Source organism: Phaseolus vulgaris, chromosome 2, assembly GCF_051622355.1.
Source record: "Phaseolus vulgaris cultivar YP4 chromosome 2, ASM5162235v1, whole genome shotgun sequence".
NCBI lineage: Eukaryota > Viridiplantae > Streptophyta > Magnoliopsida > Fabales > Fabaceae > Phaseolus > Phaseolus vulgaris.
The window spans coordinates 18,391,137-18,406,951 of record NC_143499.1 but is presented as its reverse complement, the minus strand read 5'-3'; the positions used below and the strand labels follow the sequence as shown (position 1 = coordinate 18,406,951).

The following is a 15,815-nucleotide window of genomic DNA, read 5'->3' as shown; positions in this document are numbered from 1 at the left end:
AAATTATCTTGAGCGAGCTGACCTACAACCATCCTTGCGTATGGACAATTCTCGCCTAAGCAAGACATTCTTGCTTGAGAGAGTTTTGGCTTGAGAAGTTCAACATTGAAGCTTCTCTTTTCTATCTTCTAATGCTTCCTTTCACGCATCTTCCAATTTTTTAATTTCTTCTTCTTTAATTACCTTAAATTTATACAAAATTAAGATTAAATGACTTCATTTGTTTCATGACTCAAAAACATATATTTGGATTCAAAGATTATGAAATTATGGGTGATTGCTATCCTAAACAACAATTAAAACCCAAAAGGGACCAATTCTTTCTCATATAAATTTACTAATTATTTGCACTTACTAAACATTCCTTGCACTCATAGAATAAACATTTATTAGTCTTAGATGTGTACTATGAATACTTAGACTATGTATCAACTTTGTTTGTCGAAATAAAAGTTTTTCAGATAAAGTATGTAAGTAAGACACTCGTATCTATCCGATCAAATGAAACATATACATTTGTGTTTGTCCTATTAAATGAAGTTGTAATAACAACATATTTTTGTTTATTCATCTAAACAAAACATTGTATGATGAAACTTACTTTATTGTTAAATACGTAACTAAAAAATTAAATTAAAAGATGTATTAAACTTTGATATAATAATATTGCATATATATTATGTAAATTTTATTAGGTATTCGTATAGTCAATATCAATTATAAAACTAGGATGCAAGAAATGACTATTGAAATTTTGTATTTATTATTGATAATATTTTTACAATAAAAAAAATCTCAAGTTGATTTAGATGAAAATGTAATACACGAAAATATATATGTGATGGTAAACTTGTAATCTAAAATAATATTATAATATAGTTGATATTAATTTTTTGATAAAAAATATTAGAAGAGAAATATATAATTATTTTTTATAAACTAAAATTAACTTAAGCACAAGTTAAAAATATAATTTTAAAAAAATTATAAGAGAAATTGTTTACAATTTAATTCATGTATAAACTATTTTTAACATATAAAAAATAAATTTTATTTTATTCAAATAGATTCTTAACCAATTGTTTTAAGAGTACAAATTGATTCATCACAAATTTGGAAAAAGTCTTAAAATAATGATTATTTGTAGTGAAAAAGAAGAAGAAGACAAAAACAAGGAGTTTCTATCAATTTTTTGATCCTCTATTAAAGATAACACACCACTACCTTCTTTTTTTCTGCCTTTGGCTCTAATCTCTCTTTCAATAAAATGTGGGTAGCAATAACCGACTTCATCCACAACTCCAATGAGTATGACTAACGTGAACAAAATATAATCATTATAAAACTGAATTCAAATTTAAAACTTTTTTCCATCCAACTAAATTTAATAATATAATTCTTTAAATGAATTTAATTGAATTAATTAACTCAATTAAATAATGGTTTAAGTGAATTTAACTAAATTATAATTTAAATAAATTGAACTACAGGATAATTTGGGTAAAGTGATTCCAATTAAATTATTTTTACATTTTTTAAAATAAATTTCTGAATTATGCAATTTTAAAAATAAAAAAAGGTGCATAAAATTCCAATTCAATTATTTTAATTTTTTTTGAATAACTTAAATTATTTAAGCTATTACTAGTGTACTTCTTATTTTATAACATATTTTCCAATCTCATATCCAATTTAGTTCAAATAGTTATATTTACTTCTAAATTAATATTAAAAATCAATAGTTTTTTTAAGTAATTTATTTTTTTATGCAATTCAATTCAATTTACTACTGTTAACTTTGTTTCTAAAGAAATTTTTGTAGAATCTTACTATTAAATGTATTAAGAGTACTAGTTTTTTTCAAATTGCCTTACGAGTCTTTTTTTTTTTTTATAAAGCATATTGCTATAAGAGTATTAAGAAGTTAATAAATGTTAATTTAATTTAATGTAATGTAATTTATATACACTAATATTGTAATTTTTTTTATCATTATCAAAATAGTCAAGTACACCTTTTAATAAACTTAGGCAAATATTAACAAGTGTGTTTAGGACACTGATTAAAAAAATCTAGAAATGTGTAAAATAGTATTCTATGAATCTTTAATGTGTTTTTATATGATTTTTAATAATAATAAAAAAATCTCGGTATACCCTGTTTGAGAAAGTATAGAGAGTGCAAATAATTGAGAAATAAAGCGAAAGTTAATTATGTTTAGTTAGAGAAAAATAACGGAAAGATGAATAAAAAAATGGTTAGGAAACACTTGTACAATAAATCTTACAATTATTTTTAAATTATTTTAAATTTTTTTTCTCTCCCACTAGACAACTTATGCTAATTTAATCACGATTCTTTCAACAAAAATCACGGTTAATTCATTTATCCTTTAGACATTGGTTAACAACGTCCACAAACTTATTAGTGATTACTTATTGAACTTGCACGCAAAAAATGGGTAGCATAGACTATTTTTTCTTTTTTTTTAATGTAAAATCAATATGAAATAATATTTGTAACATTAAACTATTGTATTTATACGACTAATTTAGGATTTATTCATAAATAATCATTTCATTGGTATAATAGACTTCCATATAATTTGTTTTTAGAATTTTTTATTAATAGGTATAGTGTTATGTATCATTTTTGTTAACATATAAGTGTCAGATTAGCTGAGATGTCAAGTAACATAATGATGTTTAACATAAAACTTTTTTATAAAAAAAACTATTGTATTTATAATTTTTTTTAACTTAACTAAATATTGTTGCTGTAAAAAAAACAAGATATTGATTACACCTTTGGTTTTAGTTAGGTTAATGACCCTTCTTGAGTATGGTGCGTAATGAGACTAAAGAAAGAAGTGAGCAAGAGAAAAGGGAACAAATGTGAGGAACAAATTTTGTTACTTTTTCTAGATGTTCTCAACTTCTAGAAGAGAGAATAGAAAATTTAAAACATAAAGAAAATTTGGGAAACAAAATCTAAAATTTCACCCTTATATTTGACTCTAGTTTGAGTTAAGGAAATTGTATAAGTTTCAAGAGCCACCCAAGACCATGAAATAGACAACACAATAGGAAGATTAACTTTTAACTAGATAGACATTATCCATATTCCCACATTCATTCTCTTACTAAATCCAATAACAAAAAACCAAGTTTTTGGCACACCACACATGATGCTAAGTGGTTTGGACCTTAGGTTATAAGCATGCATGAATGAATGATCCATATGTGCTTCAAATTTGTAACAGCTACATATTTGGTTATGCAGCAGAAGCAAGATTCTTTCACACTTATTTCAGTAGCTATCTTTTAGAGGCATGTTTGGCAAAAGTTGTGAGGACCACCCTTTGGCACACAACACAGCTTTTGAGCCAATATTTGAGGCCCAAAACTAACACTGAGGAAAAAGAGGCTCTTTCATTTGCCTCTTCTCTTTTGAAGAATGCAGTGACTTTAGAAATGTGGTTATGGTTGCATTGTACTGTTGTCCCCCTTTCTTGACAAGGAATCCTCTAGAATCTTGAGATAATCAAGTTCCACAGATGAAATAATGATGACAATTTAGCTGTTTAGGTGATAAATGTTGCTTTAAGAAATTGAAGAGGCTAAACCATGATTAGATGTAGGAATTGAGGGGCTTAAGTGGGGGCAATCATGGTGATAAGTACAAATGGATGATTCCAATTATTCAATTAACCCATTGACATTCACATTATACAAAACAAGAGAGCATGATGAGAGACTCATTTAGCCTTTCTACCAAAAGGTGTTGCAACCAAATGTGTACACAACCAATTGCAAGATCCATGTTGCTCTTCCTAACTTTCCTTTGAGAGAATATCTGTGGGGTCATATAGAGATACAGGAATCTCTTACTGCTCCACTAGCTACCTAGCTAGGGGTACTATAGGTTCAATGGTTAACTCTTCAACTACTAATTAGAATGAAATGGACCAACTACAATACAACAATATTTGGACATAATTCAGATGACTGTGCATTCAAAATTTGTTAGGTAAGACATTGTGTGGTGAGAGGTTCTCCTTCTCCTGCATTACCCACCTAGCACTGATTGAAACACCTTCAAATTAGGTGATAGTTGAAGAACTCCAGGGGAAGCTTGGTCAGTTTCAACAACCTGGGGTATGAATATTTGAATCCCAATATGTTCTATATAATGAATTTAAAATTTTAAAATGTTATGTTAATCAAAGAGTGGGCGTGCCGGAGTGGTTATCGGGCATGACTAGAAATCATGTGGGCTTTGCCCGCGCAGGTTCGAATCCTGCCGCTCACGTTTTTTATAAATCTTAATTTAAGGGTTGGAATTACTCATTGATTACCTTACTTTCTTCCTCTGTAATGTAAGACACTTTCAAATTATTATTCACAAAAATTTATAATTTGGATTATGCTTTAAATGTTGTAGTATTACTTTGTTAGTTTTAACATAATCACGTAATTATTATCTTTGTTATTGAAGTTAGCTTCTTCTAAAAATGTTTAAAGGTGCGTATTAAATAGTATTGAATAAGATCAATAAGTTGACTTGTTTATTCGACTAATTTATAAGTTGGTTTAATCAATATAAAAGTATTTAATAAATATATTAAAATAATTTATTTTAAGAACTACTAGTTAGATAATAAAGCTCTTTTTTTCTTTGTAATTTTTTTACTATTATTTTTATATTTTTAATCTATTATGTCTTATTTTAATTTAAAATTATAATTACATAATAATATTTTTTATTTAAAAAATATAAACTCTTTTTATCTAGAAAAATTATATATTTTTATATTTATTTACTAGTTTATTAATTAATTTATTAAACACTTCTAATTTAATAAACGAGTTTATTAACTTATAACTTATAAACTAGAAACTTATTAACTAGTGTACTTAACTTATGTATTATCAACTTGCTTATCAGCTAATTTTGTCAAACAAATATTAAATTAAATAATATATTTTAATAATTTTTATTTAAGAAAATGGATTATTGACATATTTATCTGGAGTTTAAGAATATTGAAAAAAGGGTTAAAATTATCTAGTTATACAAAAAAATGTTTAGAATTTTGAGCATTATTTTAATTAAAAATGGATCTTTAATTTTTTTTTAATTAAGTTAAACATTGAACTTTTGATCAACACATTCCTTTTTTTTTTCATTGTGAAGTTACCATTACACATATCTTTATTTTTCTAGTTTTTAAATAAAATAAAATCACAAACATACACTAGTTAAAAAAAAAGTTTGTAACACCAATTGATTTCGACATTCTAAGCTTTCGTGAGCTGATAACAAACTTAGTCAACATAAAAAAAAGTTAATACTTTTTTAGATTGGTCATGTAAAAGTAGTGTTATATATTAGTTATAGAAAATAATTTTAAAGTAGAAGTGATATATTTAAATAATTTTTTAATATTTTATTATTAAAGTGAAAAGAGTATATAATTAGAAAATTAATCATTGAGATTTCATTTTAAAAGAATCATCATCTTTATAGAAATTTTCTTTTTACTTTCTCAACCTTTTCTCTAAATTTTTGATCGCATATATCATTAGATTGACGGTTGGAGACTGTCATTGAACTTCTGACAACAAATACTACAAGACTGTCCGATCTGAATCTTAGTTAGAGTAAATTCATTTTTGCTCTTTCTTCCTTTGAATCAATTTTGAGTTTTTATGTTTGTTTGTTTGAGATAGGTTGCATGTGGTGTTTTTTAGCTTCAAGATTCATCATTGTTAGTTCAGAGACTAGTAATATGGTTAGATAATTGACTTGGAATATGTAGTGCATGGTTAAGCTATCCTTGAGCCCTGTAGGATTGAAGCTCTTTGTGAGCATATTTACCTCTTCTCAGATAAGGAAAGCTATTTTTACTTTCAATAGAACCGTATGTTAGAAGATCTAGATGTGGGGGTGACTAATAAGTGCCAAATTTCAGTAATATTTAATATTAAAATATAGACACTTATGGGTATTAATTGCTAAAATAAGTATAAAATAAACCCTAATTTATGAAATTATACCTTTTTACATAGTTTGTGATTTTAATTTAAGTAAAAACAATTTATTCTCAAATTTTGTGTTAATTTCGGGATTCTAGGGAAGAATGAAAATTATTGGGCAAAAGGAGAATAATCTAAGCTAAAAAGGGAAAGCTGGAAGGCCCCAGCTCGCACCAAGCTCACACAAACCCACCTCGTCATCAGAGCATCTCGCTCAAGCGAGCTCAATCTTGCTCAACTAAGCTCAATCTCGCTTGAGCGAGATAGTGCCAACAACATTGGGTGTTTCGACATTTTACTCGTTCAAGCGAGCTCAATCTCGCTTGAGCAAGAATTCACTTAACCCAATTCATTTAGGTTAAATAAGGGGCTTGAGACACAACCCTAGGTGTGCAAGATTGATAGGAAAACATCATTGGGTGAATTGTAACCCAATTGGGAGAATAAGAGGTGTGAGAAACATTAGAGGAGACAACCATCAAGGAGAAATCCTGGATGTTCTTTTCTTACTCTCGTTCCTTGTAATAGTCATCACGTATGGCTAATTCTACCCTTTGGAATTGAGAGTAATATGTTCAAACTCTTATGTATTGAGGTGATATCTAAACATAATATTTTGTTCTTAATTTATGATTGGTATTATTATTTTCTTTGTAATGCTTGGTTTACCATGATATAGAATCCTAAATTTGACCGGAAAGTACTTCTAAGGTTTTGACCTTAATGATAATACTTAACATATTTGAATGTTATGAATAAATTTGAAATGTTAATTGCTATCAACGTCTGATCTTAAGGATAAGTTGTTTTTATAAATATGGGAGGAATCAATATTTAGGAATTTTATATGCGAAGAATTGATATAAATGATTTTTATAGGGCATCAATATAAATCAAAGGACACAATATTGTCATGCTAATCAAAAGACAAAAGAGTGAGAAAGATGAAACCCAGTCCTTATTTTTCCAGTTGAAGCAAGAACTCTTTGACTTGTTTCTTATTAATCATTGTCAGAATAACAAATTCCAACAAACTTTTATTATTCTACTTTATATTTAATAAATATTTTACTTGATTAATCAACGGGTTCGATATCAGACACATTATTACTTTTGACAACGTAGTACACATTATTACTTTTGACAACGTAGTGCACATGCCGTGGACGATTCATCAGTGATGTGGTCACCAGTTTCAAAATCTCCTTGTAGGGTAAATTGTTTTTGAGTAAATTCGAATGTTGATTGAGATTTGGTAAAATTACAAGTTTATGAATAATTGTTGTTTAAATTTGGATGTTAATTTATGAAAAGGATTAGAAGTTTTGAACAATTGAATAAGTAGTTGATTATTTACATTGTTTGTGATATGCATTATGAAGTAAAATCTGAGTTTTTACTTGACAATGGGTTTTAAAAGGAGGTACACATGTTGTTGGTCTTAAATCCACTTAGCAGAATTTCATTGGGCTCAACAAATTTGGGCATGCATATTTTGGAGTGCTCTCTGCCTCAAATTTGCTCAGCCAAATCCCATGTGCTTAGCAGATTTAAGATTTCAATTTTTGGGAATTTTTTTGTCTCAAATTCGCTCAGTCAAATTTAAATTCGCTTAACCAATTTTCTTGGGGCTAAACCAATTTTAAATTGACTCAACCATTTTGACAGCTTTGTTATTTTTTCGTAACTACCTTTTATTTCTCTTCTATAAGTTATAAAATTTAATTAAATATTTTAAAAATTTATCAATTTATAAATTAGAAGTATTACAATTTTTAAATATCTATGATGTTGAGCATTTGTTAAATAAGATTTCTATGATGTTCAACCTTCTTAGTGTTGGTGAGCTTTAATAGGACATCAACTCGGTCATTGGAAGCTCGAGATACATGCATGATTTTTCTGAGTTTCTTTTCTTCTTTGTAATTCTTTTGTTTTTCCTCTTCATGGAAGGCTAAACCTTTTTGGTTGATTTCTTTATAATTCCCCATTGAGTTTTGAGGTTTTGATTGATAAAAGTTTCATTTTTTAAGTTTTTTTATAGCAGTTGTTTTAATATTCTAATCTCCTGAAAAACTAGTTTTTGTCAGAGGTTGTACTTGAACGCATGATTGAGAGTATTCCTTATCTTAAACTTTGATTTCTTTGTTAGTTCACAATGTTCTAATTAATTTCTTGGACGCATGATTAAAGAGAGAGGAGATAAGCATTTTCATGGAGTATACACATGGAACATACACATGGAACAAAGTGGGTATTGATGAAACCAGTAGGCACATGCTTTACTGGTGAGTTTCAAGTTGAATCAAATTGACGTATGCTTAATTTGGTTTAGCTTTATTTGAGGATTGAGAAAGGAATAGTCTTTAGAGAACTTGTGAGGAATTCAATGGCGGAAGAACTTGGGGATCAAGTGGTTTAACATATGCATGAATATTATAGACCATAGAAAAGTTTAACTTAGTCCTCCATTAATTGACCCTCGACCATGGTTTTACCTGGGCCGAGTTCTGAAAAGTCTAGGATAGGATGGACTGCCACTGCCTGTTCAAGAGCTGCGTCAAATCCTATGAGGTAGGATTGAGCAACATCTTGTTTGGAAGATTCGATGTCCTTGGTGAGGTCTTCCCCTCGACAGGTTACCTCCTTCTCCAACCCCTCAATTTGGGACATGAGTTTGCTCATTTCTTCAGTTAGGCTCGATGCCTCTTGAGCCTTCTCTGCATGGAGACATTTGGTTTCTTCGTGCAAATCAGTAAGGAGTGCGGATTCATCTCGGGTATGGTCATTTAGGTGATTGATCTCCGCTCGGAGGCGTTCTACCTCCCTCTGAAGCTCCACGACCCTTTGATCTTCAGCGAATTTTCGATCTCGTGCCTTAGCAATAACCAAGCAACCCATGGCAAAGGCCTGCCCAATTTGTTTCTTAGCGTCACGAAGCAGATGATCTTCGTCGTGGACCATGAGCCTATTTTTGTCCTTGTTGGACAGGAAGGTAGTTTCACCATAAAATGGGACGTCGAAGTTTGGATCCCATAGGCTTTTCCCCCTAGAGCTTTCGGCTTTGCATTCTTGAATGACGATGACGTCCTGGTGCGAAGCTCGACCATCTGAGTGAGAATGTTCGGTAGGGGGAGTGGTCGCTTTCCTCTTCCTCTTCAAAATGAGCCCGGAGGTGATCTCCTCATCCTGATCAGTCGGGGTTTGAGTAATAAAAGTTAGAGCTCTTCTGCGTCAAAGATTCCTTGGGCAGACTAGCAGCTGCTCTCATCTTCTTAGCTAGCCCGGCTAGCTCCGCCTTGCTAATGTTAGATAACATTCTCTTTGCAAAGAAAGCAAGTAAATGGTTAATGACAATAATAGAGTTGTCTTTACCAAGGATAGGAAATGAAGGGTAACAGTGTAGGCTTTCAAGGCACTAGGGAGGTACTGTTTGGTCAATAGGTAGGAGGTGTCAAAGACAATCTTTAGGCTCATCAGGAACTCGCAGATTCCTTGATCTCTTGGTGACCAATCTTCCAAGCGCCAAGCACTCTGGAATTTGGGTTCAGGGGTCTAAATTGGGGAAATTCGCCCAGCAGGATCGGATCTCCTGTTGAAGCGCAAACTGTAACAAATTTACCTTTAAATTTTTTGTATGTCAACTAGAAGAGGGTAAGCAAACCTCATCCAGGGGCACCTTTTAGGAACACCCACAGTTGGCGAGATGCCGAACTGTGAACACAAAATAATAAAAACTCGGATAAATGCCCAACTAGTTGGATGTAGCTAGGCAGTAGCTATGTTGAGCTCGGTTAACAGTTCTTTTTCAAAGATGGACAGGGGAAGGCGAAGAAGAACCTTTTTGAAAAAGGTTGCATAAAAATAGAAAAATGGACCATCAGGGTCCGACGACTCGTCACAACAAATAGGTTCACCCTCCCTACACTCTACGGTTTTGACAAACCCCTCGTATTTTTACTCATGGTGCATCTGTTTTCTCTCAACTCCCTAATACATAAATGGGTTGTGTAATAAGAAACTTCTTTCAAAAGCTCTTTTTTAGCCCAGGGATACATAGAACCATAATCCATTGTAGATATAGCTAGAACATAAGCATAAACACAAACAAAATACAAGCACGTTTCAGGCTAGACATAGTAAGTGAATCGAAATGAGATTTCAGTTCAGGCAATGCAATCAGCAAGATGAATAAACTATTAACAATAGAGATTAGTGGCGAAAAAAATACTTGATGCGATGGTGGTGGGAGATAGTTCAACGTTGAGAAGAAGTGCGAAAAATGTATTTGGAGTAAGAGAAGTTTTGCGAATAGAAGGTTGCATAACGAGTAAGGGAGGAGGAAATGGGTTTTTAATTATTTGAAAGAAGGAGATGAAGCGGAAGTGCTTCCTTGCGCGTTGATACATGTGCCATGTGGACGCTTCAGATTTAATGTGGTGAGATGTCTCATCAGGAAACGCTTCGGTAACTGCGTCTCGCCTACTTTTTGCGAAAATGTCATGTCAATTGCCAATGCTGGAAAGACTCTTCGCCTAGCCAAGCTCGACTCGAGCCTGGGGGGTTTGTGTATTGGCTAGAGTGCTCAAGACCTCGGTCCAAACGTTTAGGTATGGTCAACTTGATTTTGGGCGAGAATAGGCCCAAAAGGCGGGTCATGAGCTCAGCCTAGACACTGGTGGTCAACTCAAAAAAAGATAATTAAAATATATGGAACATTTATTTTGGTTATAATACATATGTTAATTGAATACAAATAAAAGTTGTTGTAAATAATGTGGTTAGCACTCGAGAATTAAGGTGCACATGAGTAGAATGTTTTGTTGTTGTTAAGCACCCGAGAATAAAGGTGCACGTAAGCAATATGTTTTTTGTTGAGATTATATTCTCCTACTTGAAATCTTGTTCTGTTGAGATTGGAGAAAATTGTTGAAGGGATATCTATAAAAGGGCATTGAGACCCCAAGTAAAGCTATGCTATTTTTGGATACTTGAGACTAAAATTGATTTGATATTTTGAATGTTGATTGACTTGATCGTCAGAGTGTAATCAACAGGTAGAGTCCCCTTTGTCCTAGTGGAGCGACATCTCAAAGTACAAATTGAAGACAAATCAGAAGAGGAGATCATCCATTCAATTCGTCCGATATCAACCGGTGAGAACAATTTATATGCTTTGCATTTAATTTTAGGAAATTTTGACTTTACATATTAGTTCACAATTTCATTTGTTATTTTGTTTATTCTTCTTATGTTCTTTAATAGTAGTTTTAGTTAATAGGTTTTTAGTTTTAGAAAATTTTAACATTACATATTAATTTACTTTTAACATTATATTAATTTACAATTTGATTTTATGTGTTAGTTTTATATATTTTTTATATGATATTGTTCAATCTGCCTAGTGATTACCGTGTACATGTTAATAAAAAGGGTAAAGTTAAAAAAAAGGAGTTGAACTAAAAAAAATCACAACATAGATGATTAAACTAAACTGGTGTCTATATTCAATATAGTCTATGTGGGACAATAGACAATCGTTTTAACTCCACCCACCACATATTTCATGAATATTTTTGTTTTTTTTTTCTAATTGACAATTAGGATGACAATTTGGCCAAAAATATCGTTAATTTGAAATCATAATAACAACGAACAGTTTTTATTATGAATCATCGTTTACATTCAAGAATATAGATGATGGGTTAAACATCGTCTAAATTTAATATTTTTAATGATAACTCCATATAAGATGATTTATATTTTTTACTTCATTTTAAATACTTCCTTGACATCATAAGTTTTCAATGCATGATATTTATCAATTAGCAAGTGTTCCGTCTGGTTGACCTGGACGTCTTCGTGCGCGACCTCAACCGTCAGCTAGGGACTCCTTCCCACTGGTTACCTGTGGATTCCTGCAAAAGAAGAGGACAAAGAGGCGCCCTAGCGGCCGTTTGCACTCCGACGCTCAAGTTAGCCAGCAAGAAACACCAAAACTGTTCACCTACGTCTCTGAGCACCGCGTATGGCACTCTGAAGGTGATAAAATGAACTGTGTATATGTGTGTGTTTTCTCCCTCAGGCAAAGATCTTTCCCCAGTCCCTTGTACGTAACCTCAAGCACGAGCAAGCAACTAGAGAGTTCTCTAGTAAATTTGCCAACAGTTCGAACCAACCCCGTTTCCAACATTCCCTGCGCTATTTAAACTACCCCAGCATTTAAAGCGTCTTAAAGCGCTTTTAATCACAAACGTAACGCACTCATTAAAGCGTTTAATTAGAAAACGTAGCGCATTTAAGACGTTGAAACGCTTGGGAGCCATCATAGTACCTGAACGCTCGAAACGGAAACTGTATTGAATGACTTTAATTACCTGGCACCTGACTAAAGGGTGTTTCTATTCTGGCATGGCTGTCGTACACGCGGAGGTCCTCACGACGCCGTGACCCCATCTGGGGGCGTTTCTGCCCAGCTGGGGACGTTTCTACGCGTGAGTCCTCCTGCTAGGGAGTGCTACTGCGCTAGGGGTGACTTTTTGGGTGCCAACTCATGCCCCCAATCATCTAGTCACTTACTTTGAGAGCGTATCTGCCTTCCTCTCGTACCCTGCACCCGGCTGCCCTGGGCGTGACCTTCCTCTTGAGTCGTATCTGTCCCCAAGGCGTCTCTGGGGCGGCAGGGGTACCTCACGAGTCAGGCTGCCCTCCACTGATGCTATCACTATGGCCTTGGAGCCACCTTTCCCTCCTCTGTATCACTGCCCCGGGCTATCGGGACCTGAGGCCTTCCCACGGCGTCGCTCCCTCCATGGTCTTTCCTTCCCATGGGTATCGGGGAACCACACCGTGATTGCCTTGCTTTAGCACTGTTTGATCTGGCGACGCCCTGGTTGGGCGACGTCATCGCCTAGGCGACGCCTTGTCCTGGCGACGCTTCCTCTCAGCGATGCTGGCACTTGGCGTCTCTCCACCTAGGCGACGCCTTGCGTTGATTTTGACTCTCCGGTCGTTGACTTTGACTCTCCGGTTGATGACTTTGACCTTGACTTAGTCAACGCCCGGATACGGGACGGTAGACAAGCCCCCCAGTCTTAAGCCGAAGACTTGTCTTCAGCGTAAAGACTAAAGCCTCGCCCACGCCGTCCACGTGCCATCCTGATGACGTGTCATTCCCTGCTGACTCAACAGTTCTCGAATTGTTGACGTGACGCTCTCTGAACCCTAGGAGCGCTCTTACTGACTGATTGGACCTCTTCTGAAGTGATGATAATAACACCTTTTGGGGCTACCCTTGATCGCGCGCCACGTGGCCCATCGCACGACTAGCCTCTCGAGACCCTTGCGTTTCCCTGGGGTGATTGATCCCTTGACGCGTGGCACAATATCACGGCCCTTAGTTAGCGCCTCTTGGGTTACGAAATGTAACGTTTAAGTTATCTCCAAACCCCGCGCTCACCCCACTGTTACATTCATTCCCTCTGTATCCTCGCACTGTTCGTCTTCTTCAAACCCCTTTTCTCCGCGATTGCTGTTCTTCCCTTCCTGTGCTCTTCTTCCATCTTCCCTTCGATAGCAAAGGTATGATTTTCGAACACTCACGACCCTTCCCTTTCGTCGCGTTGTATGATTTATTGAACTGCCTGGGACTGTTGTTATTCATGCTTTACTACGTTCCTTCACTTCTCCTTCCTCCTCTGGGTCTTCTCGCGTGGGTGATGTTTCCTGGGGTTCACTCCCCTTCCCGCCATGGCTACACTTGCTAAACCCTTTTTCCTCTCTTCTTTCTCCAGCTATTTATTTACACCATGACGCGCACGAACGCAGAGCCTGATTCCTCCCCCAAGACCCCCAAGTCCAACTACAAAGCCTTCTACCCATGGGCCCCCGACGAGCTCCTGAGCGAATGTACCAGCCTGACCTCCTTCCAGGACCTGGAAGCTCATCGTGGGGATCCCCATTTGTACAACTTTAACGCTTTCTGCCGCACACACGACGCCCACATATCCGTCCGTCCCGGCAGGCCTGGGGAACCTGTCTGTTTGGATGACAGACCTAGAAAGGGGAAACCCTTCTTTTTCATGTACCAGACCGTGTTCAAACGCGTAGGAGTGCGTCTCCCCTTCACCCCCTTTGAACGGGAACTCCTCACTGAAATCAATACCGCCCCCGCCCAGCTCCATCCGAACAGCTGGGCATTCGTGAGGGGTTTTCAAATTCTTTGCGGACACCTGGGTATCCTCCCTTTTGTAGACGTCTTCCTGCATTTCTTTGAGGTGAAAAAGCAGGGAAAAAGCTTCTGGGTAAGCTTTTCCGGGATCGCGGGCAGGATCCTCCTCTCCCTCTTCCAAAATTCTTACAAGAACTGGAAAGGGAAGTTCTTCAAGGTGTGCAGCGCCAAGCACGATCCCACAGCTTTGGATGGCTTCCCCCTTTACTGGACGGAGCGCCCAAAACTGCTCAGGGCCAAAACCCTGGAAGAGCTATCTCCCGCCGACAGGGAGGTAAGCAAAGCCTTGGCCGGGTTGGGGATCGTTTTTTATACCTTGAAGCTTGTTGCTAGCGAGTACAATGCTCACGCCCTGACCACCTACTTTGGTAAAGGGACTCTCCCCCCATCCTTCTTGTTGTGAACAGCCTGTTACCGGACGTTTGTTCCCCCAGAATATTCTACTCGTTTTATATTGTGCCATGTTACTTGCATCTCACGTTTCCATGTGTATTGCAATTTTGCATAGCTGCTTTGGTCCTAATTTTTGATGTTTGGTCTGTTTTGACGTAGGATCGGTGATGGGCGCTTCTAAGAGAATGATGCTGGCGAAGGCAATGAAGGAGGCTCGCGCCGCCAAGGCGGGCGCCTCCACCCCTGCTGCCGATCCGGTCCCCCACCAACTCTGTCACCGCCTCCTCCGATCACCGCCGAAGCTCCCCTTAGCTCACCTCCGTCATCTCCACATAGCCCCACAGCACTTCAGACTCCCAGCTCTCCTCTACCCATCGCCGCTGTTCCCCTAGCCACGGCCTCGTCACCGGCTCCAACCCCCCTTGACAAAGGGAAACGGGTCTTGGAGATTCTATCAGATGACGAGGACTCAGAAGGCGTGGCACCCTTCAAGAGAAGAAAATCTGCGTGGGTTCCTCTTTCGGTAGAGGCGTCGCCCCAGGGAGGAAACTCCTTCATGGACAACCCCCCAAGTGCGACCTCACTTCCTCCCATGACACTCCAAGAGGAAGGGGGCGAAGGCGCCGAATCTGCCCCGCCTCCGCCGCCGGCAGAAACCATTGCTTCCCCTGCTCCCGTCGCTGCCGCCCCCGATTTCATCGCCATCCCTCCTCCAATCATGCATCTGATGAGGGGCTTCAGTGGCGGGACTATGCCAGAGGGTACCGACAGGAAGGAAGGCATGCCTTTTTACTTGGGGGCCTTCTTGGCGGTGGCCCTTGAATGGCGCTCCCAGGCCAGAAACGCGATCCTGCAAGCTCAAACTCTCCAGGCCTTGGAAACAAAGGCGACTACTCTGGAGGAGGAAATGAGGACCCTGGGACGCCAGAACTAAGCTTACCAAACCTCTCTGAAGCAAACGCAAGAGTCCAAAGCAGAATCTGAGAGGCAACTGGCAGAGGCATTGGAGCTCCAGGCTGGCTTTTATACTCGGGAAGTCGCCCTCCAAGTTCAGATAACGGGCCTTCAGGAATTGGTCAAAACTGATGCAGAAGTTCAAAAGGACCTGAAGGACCGTTGCTGTGAGCAGGCTGCCAAGATGGAGCGGATGGAGG

General features: G+C 36.6%; 1 non-coding gene across 1 annotated transcript; it reads left to right on the top strand.

The window, feature by feature from the left end:
- The first annotated feature begins 4,229 nt into the window (after positions 1–4,229).
- Positions 4,230–4,311, top strand: TRNAS-AGA (transfer RNA serine (anticodon AGA)). The gene has a single exon. It is a non-coding gene; the product is annotated as a tRNA-Ser (tRNA).
- Positions 4,312–15,815: the final 11,504 nt, after the last annotated feature.